At 35.2% G+C, this 18,597-nt stretch overlaps 1 protein-coding gene and 1 long non-coding RNA gene across 4 annotated transcripts in view; one reads left to right on the top strand and one right to left on the bottom strand.

The window, feature by feature from the left end:
- LOC113515672 (terminal nucleotidyltransferase 5C) overlaps positions 1 to 18,597 on the bottom strand; it is a 319,218-nt gene that overhangs the window by 110,676 nt on the left and 189,945 nt on the right. The gene's annotated exons all lie outside the window — the stretch shown is intronic.
- On the top strand, positions 152 to 17,649 carry LOC128201232 (uncharacterized). Its single transcript, XR_008253124.1, has 3 exons — positions 152 to 897; positions 16,337 to 16,543; positions 17,532 to 17,649. It is a non-coding gene; the product is annotated as an uncharacterized LOC128201232 (long non-coding RNA).

The raw sequence follows: 18,597 nt of genomic DNA on the forward strand, positions 1-18,597 counted from the left end.
CCAGATTTATTGTTATCAAGAAGTTCCTAACACCGTATTTATTTTCTTATACCACAACATACTATATCAGCCGTAAATTGCCCACTGCAGAATAAAGACATTCCCCTATTGGAGAGATTTCCCAGTAATTGCCACGCTTGGCAGGTAGGTTGGCACTCATAATTAAGCCTTGGTGATGTTTTAAGAGGAACGCTACTGTGTACCCCCCGATCATTAAGCTTTCTTAGTCGTCTCTTACGACACCCACGGGAAAGAAAGGGGTGGCCTATTCTATTCCGGGACCACACGGCGTTCTTTTCATATCAAGCTACTGAATTAGGTCAGCATGCTTCTTGGTCTTGCTGTATAAGAAACAGCGAAAAGCGAGAGACATGGTTATATAATATAAATCAAATAGAACCCCAGATGTTCTAGACAAATGGCAAGCGATTCTATTGACGGAATCGTTATTGTTAGTGACACCATTAGATAGAAAGAAGTAGTGACGTCTTATGGATCATTCCTTCCAAGGACTCGCATAAAATATAGATTCAATCGATTGTCACTTGTCTGGGAGAGAAGACCCGATCTAGACAAGTTCGTGTACCGTTTGGGCCTACCAGAAATCAAACCCAATACCTCATAGCAACAAGCCAATACTGTGCAACGGAAGTTATCGACTTCGGTAAGCGCTACGAGGAATTGGTGCCAGATATCACATCGCCCACGTGTCATATCGGCTGTGTGACTTGCATAATGCATCGCATGCATGGGGAGCGGTCTGCGGTCGGCCTTGCCACGCCTAGTTGCGACATATCATGTACTATTTATACATAATTTACGCTTGAACGTTGCTAGGTACGGCGACCTAGTACATTGATATGGCGAGAAATTGTGGAGCGCGCGCGTTGATAGCGGGTACGTATTTAGACTTGGGTTTCGTTTACTTATTTTAACTTAAATCTTTTTTTTTAATTAATTTGTTCGGGAAATATACGGTATAACTATCATAAAACTACATTATGTAGGAATAATAAGGAGTCAGAAACTACTAAGGTTATTTTTTAAATAGTTCTCTTTTTGGGAAAGATCGAGAACAAAGAACATTATTTGTACGTATATCACATTTTACAGATAGTCGGAGATTTCTATGCATTTGTTGAGAATTTTCTCTCCAAGCAAGATAATTATATTGATAGGATAGGTTCTAAATAAATGATCAGAAAACTTGAAAATTCTTTATTAAAATTATTGAAGCATAACACATTATTTTTAGAGTTTTTTAGAGTGATCATATCACATGGACTTAAAATGATATAGAGAATATTCTGTGTAAAAAACACATTATATATATCATGATGGTTACCATTTTCCATCAAGTGGATCATCAAAAATTTTGTCTTTAGTAAATTATGTGAAATGTCCTTTAATGAATATATAGGACGGGAGAGATCTTTTTTAAACTATGACATGATATTTTACTGCACCTCATAAATACATATATATGTGTATTATTATTATTATTTTTAATATAAACAAGCACACATTTTATATTATTGCAATTATAAAAATATAACCGCGTTAATATTTACGTAGAGAATAATTAATAAATTATAATTTAATATATACCAATAACATTATAAATTGGTTTAATCTAATCAAAGAAAATTAAATTTATAATCTTTAATATAGCGTACATAGAAATATGAAACAGCCAACATAATATCTTATTAATTGGAATAAATTAAACTCAACGGTATGCTTATTCAGTAGTTAATTTAAAACGTTCGTATTTATCATAATAAATACATGAAAATGTTAATAACTACTTATTATTAACACTAGTAATTGGCCTATTTATTTGATTTGCAATTAATTTGTTGTATTTAAACCTTTATTGTGTATAATTTACATGTATGTAAATTGTATCGTACTCGTATACGAATATTGATGATTCATAATTTAATTTTGTTATGTCCATGGTACTGCTCATGTCTATAGGCGACGGTTACCACTTTCCATCAGGTGGGCCGTCAGCTTGTTTGCCATTCTAAGTTGTATAAAAAAAATTACAGTTATGGGTTTATCGCATTAATTGATCTCTCTACAGTCAACTTATGTCCAAAAGCAAAGCATACCTAAGTTTAGTTTGGAAGTTAGGTTTTTCCTTGATACTGCAATATGGGGTTCTTCAGCCAAGGTGTTTGGAAGTTAATTTAGGGTTCGCTAAGCGCGCAAAGCACCCCTGGTGTTGCAGTCGTCTTTAGACAGGCTGCTTATTTACCATCTTTGTGGCATAAAAGTACATTTTGCTCTACAAAAAAATCGTCTTCAATCGTGAATATAGACAATGTATATGTTTAAATTTAAAACACAAAATCGGATGTTTATAAGTCGATTTTGCTCCGCACCCAGTAGTTTTTTTACTCCGCAGAGAGAAACGATAATATCATTGATCATTAAATTAAAATGGAACCAACGAGAGGAGACCCTGTAGACTGTAAGAAAAGAAAAACCTTATAAGTAATGGGGAGATTAGTCCCCATTACCAGCAATACATCAGGTCCATATTAGGTTGACGTCCACACGACCTCCCACTGGAAACCATCGTAGTTCATTTCCTAATTACTTTAATCTCATGTTTTCAATCTGACTTCAATCTCATGTTTTCTTACTCCACTGAGGGTACCATTTCACTCCAAAAAAAAACCTCTTTCTTTTGGAAGGAATGAATATTGTATAAAAATTGTGTGGCTCCTGGTTACCTTATTGAAATATTTATTTATTTATATTTTATAAAAAAAAATAACATTCGTGAAGACATCTAATAACGTTTCTGTAAATCAATACAAAGTGTCTCACATCGTTCTACATCTACCATTATGTAAATCTTTATACGGGTAAATCCCTGGAGTACATTGCGTGACAACATTCGAGGGCATTTGTGATAGCCGAAGTGTACATAAGTGCAAATTATGAAAGCAAACACTCACATTATCAGTTGTTATGACACATTTACAGCTAGGCACTGTTGTTGCTTACCTGTGAACAAATCAAATAAACATTAGGCAAGTTTAACATTAGTAAACTTAGATCACATATCTCTAGATGGCGTTTCACTGTGTAAACGCTTTGCGAAAAGTAAGCCAATTTTTTTCCTTATGTGCTTGAAAAGGATTTACCAGAATATGTGGTTATTATCAAAAATAATATAAAAATAATACAAAATCTTCACATTCATATTTAAAAGAAAATAATAGATAAGTGTATTTAAAAAAATGCTGGTCTTTATATATTTTAAATTATTCGTTGTTTTAATTGTTGAAACTGACCAGCTATTTGAATTAATACATATTATTTATTTGTTATGAAATATCTATATAGGTACATTTATTTATATCAGATAACAGAAAATAGTGCTCAATACATATCTAAAAAATCCACAAGATCTGGGGAATTTTTATTTTAATTACTTGCAACACAAAAAAAATGGCGTTCTTGTTTTGTTTATAAAAAATATACATATCCATCAAAAGTAACTGTTAGCTATTTTTTTTTAAAAGATTTCGATTCCTTGTTCTCAGATTTTTTAACACTCGATTCTCCGTCTTGACATGTATGGATCTAAATTAATAAGTTATGTTGGACATACAATAGAATCGAAGCTAGTAGTGCGCGAATCCGAAGGATTTTGTTATTCGAATAATTACTAATTTTATAATTCGATTATCAAATTAGAATTATACTAAATATAAATAATTAATTTACTTACCTATTTTCTTCATACTATTTCTTTTTTAATAACACAATGTTTTTTTTTGCAATAAAATGTTTTTGGCTTACATAATCGATTTTTATTACGTCTATTTCGAACAATTATAATAAAAAATAAATTAAAAATGAGTTAATTATCATGTGATAATATTATGATAAATATCAGGACTTTATTTGCTTACACCAAAGAGTTAACTATGTAATCTAACCATTGGTCGACGATGGATATAAATACATTTCTAAAAAAAAATTCTCAGTAATAAATCCAGTAATATAAATATATAGCGACTCGATATTGGATACCTCCCCAGTGAAATATACATTTTCCAACCAATTGGCTGGCGCGGGCGAAAAAATGTTTCGTATTTCAACGAATCGATAAGTTATTGAAAGTTGGAAATGGAGGGTAAATATTGAATAATGACACCCTCGGGGAATTGTACGATTTTAGTTCAAATTAATGAAAACATAAAACTCAAAGTGCAGTAAACATATATGAGATTTTTTTTTGGTATTGAAATTTAGTAATTAAACATTAAAATCTACAGACTGAAATAAAATTTATTGGCATTTTTTTTAAGCCAATGAAGCTGAACAATTTCTAAAAAAAAATATGAACAAAAAGCTTTGTGCAATGGACAGGTCATATAGTTCGAAGAATCGGTAACTGATGAGGAAAAAAGGTTCTTGAGTGGAGACTCCGTACTGCCAAATGTAGTGTAAGACGACCTCCACTAGATAGAGTAACGACCTAAAATGAATTGCAGGGAGTCAGTGGATGCTGGTGGCTCAGGACTGTTCCTGTGGCAGTCTGTGGAAGATTTTTTTTATATGCAACTTAGAATGGCAAATAAGCTGACAGCCCACCTGATGGAATGCTATATCCATTGCTTATAATTATATAAAATTCATTGATCCTTATTAACATTATAAATGTGAAAGTGAGTTTGTTTGTTTGTTACCTTATATCGCCTTAACGGCTTAGTCAATCTATAAACATTTAGTATACTATATTCTATCTCGCTCATAAATATACCCCTGTAACGCAGACGAAGTCGCAGATAAAGACTAGTATAAAATAATTATAAAACAAACTCCTTTAACGAAGTCAAGTTCAACAGTATATCCCATTTAAGATTACGGCCGTGAGTGTATTTGTTTTATTTGAGTCAACAACTGACTCGTCGAAGGATTGCTTAATGAATCATGTAATGCACGCTAGCATATATCTGAAGGGAACAGGCGTCTTCAAAATTAGTATAGATCACGCTATTACGCGAGTCATTTCTGTAAGTATGAATAATATACTTTATAGGATTTACTAATAGAAAAACTGCGATATATCAACACCAGAAGATTGATACTGTTTCTGATTTGATAATCAGACTGTAATATACCAAAAGGTAATTTTTGTTTATTCTTTATTGTACACAAACATAATGTTAAGAACAAATAATTTTAAACGTAATGTACAAAGGCGAGCTTATCTCTAATAAGAGATTTCTTCCAGCAAACATTTTCATGTGAATTAAATTGATATTTTTAAAAACAAAAATAGGGAGTCATACGAAACTCTATCGAGGTACACAAGCAGAAGAGTTTCGTTCGAATTTCGAATGCGAAAAATTAGTTTCTGTCAGAAAGCAGTTGTGTTTGCACAGCTATGTTTCGGTTTCATGGGTGGGATCTGATTATGAAATTACAGGTTACATAGACATAACATTTTAGTCCTTAAGAGAATGGGTTTGTTACTAATGGGGTTTAATAGTCCTATTATTAGAATATATTGATATCCTATCAGATCGATTCCAACGCGTAGGTAAATAGTTTATTTTGTAAATTAGGCAACCCATATGAAGAAATTTTTGAAAATTTCTATGTGTAGAGGAAATATGACACTACGCGTGTAAAGCCGTAGGCAACAACTAATTTACCAGAGGAAAATTTTGTACAAAAGTCGTTTGCTTTGGCACCTCTGTCCCATTTGTGTTTCTACCGTGAAGCAATTGTGTTTGCATGGCTGTGTTTCAGTTTGAAGGGTGGGATATAGCTATGAATTTACAGGGTACAGAGTAATAACACCTGAGTTCTCAGGAATGGCAACGCATCGAGATCAACTCCCATGGGCGAAACAGTACACTCTATTATACCCATGGTACTGCTCATGTCTATAAAAAATAGGTATTTATAATAAAGATATTATAAAATACATTTGTAATCTCTGAATACCTATAATAGGCATGTGCATTAATATTGTATTATATTTAATGTTTGTTATACCTATATGTTATAATGCAATATGCTGTTGGTGTTCCTTAAATAAATAAATAAATAAATAAATAAATAGATAAATAAATAAATAATCTCCTACTATGTTATAATACGAATAATTATTAAATTATCTATTACAATCCAGTTTCGCCAACAATATGAGATGGAGCGTTTTTGGTTGTAACATTTTCGTATCTCTCACCGTGGGCGTTGGGTAAATTAAATCGAGCACCCTTGTTATTAGACCACCTTCTGTTATTTGCATCCCTTTGAGGCCCGCAATGTAAAATAGGGACTATCAAATCAGCGGGGGTGTTGTACGAATGTAGTTACACGTTCAGACTTTCTTATGTTGCTTTCATGGAACGGAAAACCATCGTCGGAACGCATCTGCTTTATTTAGCTTGATATATGTCTGCTATAACCGTTTACGAGTTAATTAAATGAGAAAATTAATTAATAAGCCTCAACAGGATGCAAGTTAGAGAGAAATTGTAACCGACGAGATAGTTTGCAAATTTATCTCTGCTCAGATTGTGTAATTGAAAATTTATCAGAGGGAGACTATGTACAAAAGTCGATTGTTTGGGTACCTCTGTCCCATTCGTGTTTCAACCGTGAAGCAGTTGTGTTTGCATGGCTGTGTTTCGGTTTGAAAGGTGGGATATGACGTGAATTTACTGGGTACAGAGAAATAACACCTGAGTCCTCAGGAATGGCAACGCATGGAGGGTATCATGGGCGAAACAGTATAGTCTGTTATATCCATGGTACTGCTCATGTCTATAGGCGACGGTTACCACTTTCCATCAGGTGGACCGTCAGCTTGTTTGCCATTCTAAGTTGTATAAAAAAAAACTTCAGCACAGAAAAAGAGCGCTGATGTGGTGTACCTGACACCGGAGAAGAATTATTAGTAATGGGATCGTTAATCCCCATTGCTAGCAATATATCCTGTGACTTCCATGCGGTTCCCTCTGGAAACTATCGAGATTAATTCTTGTTGAATCCATCACGATGAGTAACTAATCTACTTTCTTTCTCGCCTACCATCCCTCACTGGTGCCACCCCAGAGCATACCGACAGTAAAAGCAATGTTACCATTTGGCGTGAATTTACAGGGTACAGAGAAATAACATCTGAGTCCTCAGAAATGGCAACGCATGGGGGTATCATGGGCGAAAGAGTATATTCTGTTGTGTCCATGGTACTGCTCATGTCTATAGGCGACGGTTACCACTTTCCATCAGGTGGACCATCAGCTTGTTTGCCATTCTAAGTTGTATATAAAACAAAAAAAATATCATCCATTAAGACAGCTTTATACGCTCCCCTAAGCATGAAGTAACAATTATTTGTCAATGATTCAAAGAATGATATGAAAATTTAAATGTTTAGGCAGGAATTCGATCTAAGGCTCTCAGAACCACAGATAAATATTGGTTGACTTTTCACCGCTCTTGTATTGTTATAATCTATAATTATAAAAAGCCGACATAAATTACAATAAATTAATAGAGTAATATAAATATTCAAATTAAGAGAACACCCACGTTCTTTGTACGGCTCAAGATTCAGTTATACTATTAAATTGATCGGATAATAATGCTGCCTTCAATTAATTAGGGATGTTCACGAACCGCTAATGAGATCAAGGAATGCCGTGCCGGGACATTGTCACTAATCACATCACTATTGTATTCTGATAATGACAAGGTCGTTAATTATATCACGAATTGTGACAATGGGGTTAATCTAGGCTTATTTTAGTTAGTAGTGACAATGAATCGTGTAAACGAGACATTTAATGTTGGGCTACGTCACTGTACAGAATGGAGGAAATAAAAAAAATATATAAGAGGATTTTTGAATAAGTAAAATAAAATATTACATTATTCTCTTCTCCATTTAGGCAGTGTTTCCTTTTTCCGTCTGTCTTTATATTTTATTTTGGTATTTTTATATGCTACTTAGCATATAAAAGTATCAAAGTGGAGGTCGACCTAATAGGGCATATTCCTAGCAATGGGGCTGTCAAACTCCATTGCTAACAATCCCTTTCCCTCCCATGAATTTCAGATTGCAAACAACATAATCAGTAAATCTCTCGTATACGACAGTTATTTTGCTGATTCACGCGTAATGTCTACAATCAATGTCAATTAAAATGACATTTATGTTACAGATTTGTTCAATCATTGTTCATTGTTTAATTTTTTGTTGAATTTGATATCAATTTTGTGTCAGAAAACAAATAAAAATTTTAAGAAAATTTATTATATTTATACATATGCTTCATTACCACTAGACTGGTCTCACACTATATACAATCTTTTTTTTTAATCCACGTTTAATTTGGGATTTTTGTTTTTTAACATGTCAATCCCATAAAATCTAAACAAGTTATCTACTGTTATAATTATAACTAAACAATACTACTCACTAATTCACTTAAGCACAAAGCAATTTTGGTAGTAGGAACATGCATTATGCTCTGAACAATCCCCATTTCAATATACAATCTTGTAAATATTCTCTTTTTTATTGAACAATAGTTGTTTTTTTTTTAACAGTTATTAACTGTCCACTGGTGGACTTAATAGGGCATGGCTAGCAACATGCCCTATTAGGTCGACCTCCACGTGGTTCCCCCTGGAAACCATCGTGAACAATTCTTGTTGAATTCGTCACGATGGACTAACTGACCTGCTGCATCCTCACCTATCATCCCTCACTGGTGTCCCGCCAGCATATACCGATAGCGCAGGCGGGGTTACCGTTCCATTATCACCCATTAAAACAAAAAAATAGTAGCCACGCTTGGTAGAAGGGTGTTCCATCAGGTGGATCGCTTGTTTGCCATTCTAAGTAGCATATAAAAATACCAAAATAAAATATAAAGACAGACGGAAAAAGGAGACAATTCTTTGAAGCAAAAAAGTTATTTTACGGTTGATAAAAACGTTGATAATGTTGTCATGAATAGTCAAATCGATAATGTAAATAGTTCTGAATGCGGGCGACAAAAAACGTTACATGCTGTGAAGTAATAGTTCCACGAATCAGGTATTTATTTATTTATTTCAGCCATTTACCGTCCATTGCTGGACATAAGCCTCCCCTATAGGCCGTCATAAGAAACGGTCTTGAGCCACCTGCATCCACTGTCGCACTGCAACGCATTTCAGGTCGTCACTCCATCTAGTGGAGGGTCGTCCTACACTGTGTTTATACGTGGTCGCCACTCAAGAATCTTTCTTCCCCATCGGTTGTCGGTTCTTCGAGCTATGTGACCAGCCCAGAGGGAGACTTTGTACAAAAGTCGATTGCTTAGGTACCTCTGTCCCATTCGTGTTTCAACCGTGAAGCAGTTATGTTTGCATGGCTGTGTCAGATATTTTCCTTCACAATTATATATTACTGCTTACTTACCAATAGCATTATCAGTCAGTATATGTAAATAATGCCGTTGCAGTGTGGTCCCGGCATAGAATAGGCCACCCCTTCCTTTGCCGTGGACGTCGTAAGAAGCGACTAAGAAAGGACGAGGGATAGGCAACAGTGTCCCTCTTAAAACATCTCCAAAGCCTAACTGCGGTTGCCAACCCGCCTGCCAAGCGTGGCAATTACTGTGCAAAACTCCTCTTATAGGGAAGGCCTATATCCAGCACTGGACTGTTAAAGGCTGACCTAATGATGATGGTATATAAGTAACAGAGCCTAATTGTCTACATTTTGAGTACAAGTAAATAAAATAATACCCAATCATGTTACATAGTTGTCAAACATGTTACATGTATTAAAGTTTAATAAATAAATACATAATGAAATTTGTTATTGTTTTTAATCTAATACATATGGGGAGATCCGCTGAATGCAGCTAGTTAAAAACAAAACAAAACGCCCATCCCACTGATACTGAGCTCCAGGGAAAATGTGTTGAGTTAAATGTTAAAATATTAATACAAACAGGATACTGATGAGACAAGATAATGGCTGAAAATAGATAATAATTAAACAGAGTGTCTATAAATAAATAATCTTCTTACTTGTAGACGTTATAAGGGCTTCGTTGCCAATTATATCTTCATGTTTGATCATTTGGATGATTGTTGCTTAATTGTGGTTAAACCACTGAACAGATTTGAGTTAAAATATGTATAGATTAGCATTTACCCGCGACTTCGTTCGCGTGACCGGAATATGTTCTCTAATCGGGATAAAAGTAGCCTAATATCTGTCTCCTTCCGATAAAGTACGTGTGTATTAAATTTAATAGTGATAGAATCAGCCGCTAAGGCGTTCGAAATTCAAATTCAAATCATCTTTATTTCAAAAGGCTCGTTTACAAGCACTTTTAAATGGTTTTTTTTTTATTTACGGCTTCGGAATGTTGTAATCTGCTGAGAACCCGCAAGAAAAAATTAACAAAGAAAAATATTCACCCACTCACTTTTATATGTGCCAGATTAGTTTTAACGCGGATTAATACATAAAGGAAAGATACGGGTGACATTAACAATTTTATATAACTTAGTCGTGTGTTCCCGGCATAGATTAGGCCACCCCTTCCTTTCCCGTAGGTGTTGTTAGAGGCGACTAAGAGAAGACGAGGAAAAGGCAGTAGCATCCTTCTTGAAACTACTCCAACGCCTATCTATGGTTGCCAACCCGCCTGCTAAGCATGACAACTACTGGCAAATCCTCCTTATGGGGGAGGAGTTCAGCAGTGGACAGTTAACGGCTGGTACTACATACAAAATGTTAAATCAAGTAGTTTTATTCCATCCCAGAATACTATAACATTTTTTAACGACAGGTAAACAAGATTTCCTTCTAAATAAATTAACAGATATTTAATTATAACACCACACTGGTTCCAATGCGAAAACTCGGCAAATTGCCGCCGTTAGTTCATTGCATAGCGACTAATTAGCGAGGTGAGCAAAATTTGCCGGCCGGCGACTTAAAATCTGCATAATCATACGCATTGAGTTTACGCACTGATTATTTGTGTGAGCAATGATGGCTTAATAAGTGTACGATTATTAGGATTTTCAATACGGACGTTTCAACACTGCTTGTTGCTGACTCGCTATTAGGGATCCGCGGGGAAACGTTCGAGACGACAGTAGTATAATATTGACAATGGCAAATTCTAGTTGGAATGTTATGATATCTAAAGTCGGGTTAAATACATTTATTATAACTTTGTATGTTAGCACACTAGACTTATAACATTGATTTGGCCTTTGCTGTTATAATGTTACATTTTTAATGAATAAATAAATATATATGTGTATCATCATATCAGCATTTAACTGTCCACTGCTGAACATAAGCCTGCCCTTGAGGGGTTTTGCCAGTAATTGCCACGCTTGGCAGGCGGATTGGCAACCGCAGTCAGGTTTTAGAGATGTTTTAAGAGGGACGCTGCTGATCATCCCTCTCCTTCCCTTAGTCGGCTCTTACGATATTCACGGGATAGGAAGGGGTAACTTATTCTGTACCGGGACAACACGGCCAATATATGTATATATATATATATATGTATATATATATATATATATATATATATATATATATATATGTATATATATATATATTTATGTATGTATGTATGTATATATATATATATATATATATATATATATTATATTATATTACCACTTTCCATCAGGTGGGCCGTCAGCTTGTTTGTCATTCTAAGTTGCATATATGTAACTTAGAATATATGTATATGTATGAAGGCGACAACCTTCATATCTTTGGTAAAACGTAGCGACAGAAGCAACAGCTTAAATTAAAAAAAAAAAAAACATCCTAGATGCCCTTCAAACTATTGGTGTTTGAAAACAAAGTAAAATTATAAGAAAAAAAAATGTATTAAACTAAAATATACTTTGGATTTACTTTTATATCGTCATAGTCGTAGAATACTGACGGATCTAATGAATATATATATGTAATATAGATCCGTCAGTATTCTACGACTATGACGATATGTAATGATGTATATCAATCGGGCCCAAAATAAAAACTTATTTAAAATGCAAACTTATATTTACAATGAATTAAATGAACGAAAGATATCGAATATTTGCCAAAATTTATGAGCCACAAATTTTGTTTTATTTTGTTTACCTTGCATCTTGTTGGTTACACAATAGACATGCGAGAAATAAATTTACACATTGCAAACCGTTGCCAATTAGCGGTGAAGGGTAATGTTGGCGACAATTTTAACAACAAAATTTGGTGACAATATTACACATTCTAATCGTAAAAACTACAATCTATAGGCATTACATTACCAGAGGGAGACTTTGTACAAAAGTCGATTGCTTGGGTACCTCTGTCTTATTCGTGTTTCAACCGTGAAGCAGTTGTGTTTGCATGGCTGTGTTTCGGTTTGAAGGGTGGGATATGGCGTGAATTTACTGGGTACAAAAGAATAACACCTGAATCCTCAGGAATGGCAACGCATGGAGGGTATTATAGGGGAAACAGTATACTCTGGTAAACAGTATATCTAATATGGTATGTTCATAGTACTGCTCATGTCTATAGGCGACGGTTACCACTGTTTCGCCCTCTTTACAATTATAAGAAGTGAAAGTGTATAATAATAATAGTGTTATAAAATTACACTAATTGCCTCGTACTGAAACTAGAATTATTTAGGATAGGAGAAAGGGATTTTTTTTTATGGGTGAAAATGGTATGGTAACTCCGCCTGCGCTAACGGGATACGCTGGCGGAGCACCAGTGAAGGGTGATGAAATGAATGAAAACAGGCCAGTTAGCCCCTCATGATGAATTCATCAGGAATTAACCATGATAGTTTCCAGGGAGAACCGCGAGGATGTCGACCTGGTTAGGTATATTGCTAGCAATGGGATTCTCTGTCTCCATTACTAACAATCCCTTTCCCCCCCGGAGAAAGGGATTGTTAGTAATGCGGACAACCAGTCCCATAGCTAGCTACATACTCTGTCAGGTCGACCTCCGCGTGTATTCTTGGTGTACTCATCAGGATGGGCTAACTGACCAATCTATTTTTTCATCTATTTCTCTAGTGCCTCGTTAGCGTATACCGTTAGCGCGGATGGAGTTACCATTCCATGGGGTTGTCATCCATTAAAAAAAAAAAAACTTTTGAACAGTTTCCCTTTGGTACAAAATCTTATTCTACATCGTGGAATATTTGTGTCACTTCTCATAAAATTTTAATATATTTATTATTTTCATAAACGATGCAATAAAGTGTTGATAAATAAATAAATATTTGATTTAAAATATTAACAAAGATTATCCATAAGTGTATTAAAGGTATTTTTGGTTAATGGGTGAAAATGGATTGGTAACCCTGCCCGCGCTATCGGTGAGGCACCAGTGGAAGATGATAGGTGAGAATGAAAGCAGGTTAGTTGGCCAACCATGATGAATTCGGCAAGAATTAAACATGATGGTTTCCAGGGGGAACCACGTGGAGGTCGACCTGAGAGGGTATATTGCTAGTAGACCTAGGGCTATTAGACCCCATTACTAAAAATCCCTTTCCCCCATTTAAAGGTATTTACATTAATAAACTCATCAAATGTATCCAATAACGATTGTAGGTAATAATGGTGTGCTAATAACTCAGAACAGCAATACAAAGCATTTGTAATCATTTATAAATCGTACGTGATTTTCGACCGCACTACAGTATTCTATAGAATAAAACAGATCAGTCTTTACCTATAATATTTACATTGTGCCTACTGGTCTGTGTCCTCACAGAACCTATATATTTTAGTTACAATATCCATATATATATTATTATTTCAGCCTTTAATTGTTCACTGCTGGATACAATCCTTCCCCGTAAGAAGAAGAATTTTGTCAGTTGTTGCTACGCTTGACAGACTGACTGACAATCGCAGTTTTTTTTTTTTGATGGGTGAAAATGGAATGGTAGTCCCGCCTGCGCTAACGGAATACGCTGGCGGAGCACCAGTGAAGGGCGATGGATGAGAATGAAAACAGGCCAGTTAGCCCATCATGATGAATTCATCAGGAATTAACCATGATAGTTTCCAGGGAGAACCGCGAGGAGGTCGACCTGGTTGGATATATTGCTAGCAATAAGATTCTCAGTCTCCATTACTAACAATCCCTTTCCCCCTTGACAATCGCAGTTAGGCCTTTGAGAATGTTTTAAGAGGGATGGTGCTGTCTATACCTCGTCGTCCCTTAGTCGCTTCTTACGACACCCACGAGAAAGGAAGGGGTAGCCTATTTCTTCTATTTAATCTATGCTGAGGCACATATGGCGATATTTATGGTATATATTGGTCCAATAAATAATATATTTTTTACGACACAGGGGGCAAACAAGCATGCAACACCTGATGGTAAGTGACTGTCGTCGCCTACGATCGACACCAACGGCATTGCAGGTGTGCTGCTGGCCTTTTAAAAAGAAATATGCTCTTCTCTTGAAGGTTATAATGTCGTATCGGTTCGGAAATACTGCTGCTGGAAGTTGAATCCAAAGAGTTATTTAAATCTCTCATATGAAATTAATTTACTTAAATAAACTCCTATATACAGATAACTGGGAGGCCTTACCAGTATTTACCACGCTTAGAAGGCAGATTGGAAACTGCAGTTATCGTTTAGTAATGTTTAAAGAGGGACACTGCTGTTCATCCCACAACCTGGTGACTTGTAACACAGGTTCTTCTAAACCTACCGCAAGCACCAGTCTCTAACAAAATTGGTCTTCATATCAAATTGTACCTCAAGTTCTCACTTTATTCTACCTTTTGTGAAGAGAAAATAAACCATTCATTCATTCATTCATTCAACCACTACTTTAGTCGCCTCTTACGACACCCACGGGAAAGGAAGGAATGGCCCATGACTAGCTAAGATTAGACGCATGACTTTGCATGTCATGTACGTGTAATAACACCAACTAGGTGTGCATAATTGCATAGACAATCTGAATTTAAAACAGGGAAACTTGCATATTTAAAATTGCCTTTTAATCGTATTAATAGGATGTTATTAACTGTACATATCAAATTTTAATAAGTCAATCGTAGAAATTGCTTGAATTATTCATGTTAACGTTTTAATTAATCGATTATGTGTACTGATTTTGATAATTCACCAGAGGGAGACTTTGTACAAAAGTCGATTGCTTCGAACCTCTGTCCCATTCGTGTTTTAACCGTGAAGCAGTTGTGTTTGCATTGTTTGGCTGTGTTTCGGTTTGAAGGGTGGGATATGGCGTGAATTTACTGGGTACAGAGGAATAACTATGCTATACATGCTGTTTTTATTATTATTTCATATGGTCCCGGCATAGAATAGACCACTCCTTCCTTTCCATGAGTGTCGTAAAAGGTAACTAAAGGAATTTAATCGTCGAAGGATGGGCAGTAACGTCCTTTTTATAACATTACCGAAGCTTTATTATGGTTACTTGCCAAGCGTGACAACTACTGTCAAACCCCCCAAAGGGGAGATCTATATTCAATAGTAAAAACTTATTGGAAGATGTCATAATTATTTTTCCGTGCACAACTTTGGAATCAACTTCTAACAGCACTGTTGCGGGGGGAAAGGGATTGTTAGTAATGGAGACTGAGAGTCCCATTGCTAGCAATATACCCAATCAGGTCGACCTCCTCGCGGTTCCCCCTGGAAACTATCATGGTTAATGCCTGATGAATTCATCATGATGGGCTAACTGGCCTGTTTTCATTCTCATCGATCACCCTTCACTGGTGCTCCGCCAACGTATCCCGTTAGCGCAGGCGGGGTTACCATACCATTTTCATTTATTAAAAAAAAAAACACTGTTGCCGATATGACTTCCAGCACCCCTGCAATTCTTCCGGTGTTGCACGAACACCCTCGTGGGTGGCGGTAGTCACTTACCAACAGGTGAGCTGCAAGCTCCTTTGTGTTATTACAAAAGAAAAAAATATATTATTGCATTATTACTGCTAAAGGATATTTGTAAAATATAAAAAGGCAACAGTTACATTGCAAGTTGCATAAAAATAAAAATAAATAAAACTTGTTATGCAATTTCTGTGTCTGGAATTTCTCTAAAAAAAAAAAAAAATATTTTTTGTCTATTTGTATTTTTTATGCAATACGCAATATTGTTTCATGGTGCTCGTATAAATTTATTATCATTTTTATAAAAAAGTAATAAAAAATTTTTACATATATAAATGTAGGTTTAAGAACATTAAGTCACTAATAAAAGGGGATAAAGCCTGAATAAATACTTTAGTATTATTACAGAGATCGCCCATCCGTAAACAGTTAGGGTTGCCTACGGATGCCTGCAGCACTAGGGTTGTCACGTGCGGGTGCAAGTGAATTCTAGCTCACTTTATACAGGCGTGACAGCAAGGCTTCCAACAAGTTGAAATACAGATACAATATACATAACACTTAACAATATTCCCCAAGGAATGTACGTGGGAATATTTACTAGTACTTGGAAAAGTAAGTATTTGTTTGTTTGTTACTTTTGTACTTTAAACAGTTGTACTTTAAACCAATCATAATAATGTTATTGCATACGTAATGTTTTGGATAGAGATTATTATTATTTCAGCCGTTAACTGTCCACTGCTGGACATAAGCCTTCCTCATAAAGGGAGTTTTGCCAGTAGTTGCCACGCTTGGTAGGCGGATTGGCAACCGCAGTTAGACTTTTAGAGACGTTTTAAGAGTGACGCTGTTGCCCATCCCTCGCTCTTCCTTAGTCGACCTTTACAACACCCATGGGAAAGGAAGGGGTGGCCCATTCTATGCCAGGACACACACGGCAGATAGAGATTATTTGTAATATATTTCAGTCGACGGACGAAGTCACGGGTAAAAATTTCGAGACCTTCTCGTGCAAAATGCAAGGTCACGTGATCAAGTTATAATGAAAATTTCAATTAAATACACTTCGAGCTCTCGTCCCTGCGTAATTCCTTTTCATTACACCCTGTATCCTTGGCAACCCATTAACTAATTAAATCAAGCTGGAGAATGATTATATTTGTAGAGTTTTAATTCGATATTTTTTTTTATAACACGGGGTCAAACGAGCATGCGGCTCACCTGATGGTAAGTGACTACCGCCGCCCATGATCACCCACAACACCAGCGGCATTGCAGGTGTACTGTCGGCCTTTTAAAATATGCTCTTTTCTTGAAGGTTATGATGTCGTATCGGTTCGAAAATACTGCTTCTTGAAGTTGATTTCAAAGAATGGTTTTACGTGGAAGAAAATGCCTTGAAAATTTTTATATTTTTTTATCTTACATTTGTGTATTGACACCAATGTAAAAATAAATAATGAAAGAATAAAGACTTATTACCATGTTACAATATATTTACATGATAAATCCCAAATTTATAGAAAAATACTACAAACAGCATTATTTACAATAACATAGAGACAACCTGGAATGTTACTAATGAATGGTAACATTCCAGGTCCAACCCATTAGAGAACAAGTGAAAATATCTGTACCATTTTTCGAAATATTATTAAACGAAACAAGTGCTACAATAAAAGGTGCATTTTTATTGAAACGAACATGATATCCTGGTGAAAAGGTGCATATATCTCATTTAAATAGATTTAATGTTATAAAATTAATATCAGATTAAATATGATATCAACATTGTTGACGTAGTCGGGAGAAACGAAATGAAATTATGGCAAACATGACTTGAAACAAGTCATGTTTGCCATAATAGGAATGAAAACAACAATGGCTGGCTCATCCGTCATACTCGTGAACGGGTGCTACTAGTACTGGTCTGTTCAAAAATATAGTGACTGTTTGTAAAAAAAAAATATTAATAGGCTATCACCATTATCATTATCAGTACATAGTATAAAACAAAGTCGCTTCCCGTCTGTCGGTCCTTATGTATGGTTAGATCTTTAAAACTACGCAACGGATTTTGACGCGATTTTTTTTTAAGATAGAGTGATTCAAGAGGAAGGTTTATATGTATAATACGTGCATAATATAATGGAGAAACACTGATAATTTTAGAGGTTTCTAATGTGATGTAATGTAATGCGCAGCCGTGCGAAGCCGGGGCGGATCGCTAGTTAATAATAATATTCAGTCCAAAATTTTATATTTTTTTGTATTCAAGTTTTGTTTGAAAAAAAAAAGCAACTACTCAGTTTCTTGACCATTCATCTCGTATAATCAAGTTTACTTGAAATAAAACTGTTTCTATTTTAGAACTCCGTTATCCGAACTAACGATTAACGTAAAATGTCACTGAAGTTAATTATGTTTGTATCATACTTATAGTTTTACGTACAAAAGTTGAGTTGATACATATTAATTATATTAATTAAAACAAATGTTAATTGATAACCTACATTTTAGGGCACATAAAAACGCGTGAAAATTTGATATGCATTGTTTTTGATAACAAATTTAATTTACACTCTTTTTTTTATAACCAAATGTTTCCTGCAATGTTGCTGTTACCGCTCCAATCGGATAACCCTCGACTGCGGTCCGATGATCCT

This window comes from Galleria mellonella, unplaced genomic scaffold (assembly GCF_026898425.1).
Source record: "Galleria mellonella isolate WM207_F2 unplaced genomic scaffold, CSIRO_AGI_GalMel_v1 utg37, whole genome shotgun sequence".
In the NCBI taxonomy this organism is placed as follows: Eukaryota; Metazoa; Arthropoda; class Insecta; order Lepidoptera; family Pyralidae; genus Galleria; species Galleria mellonella.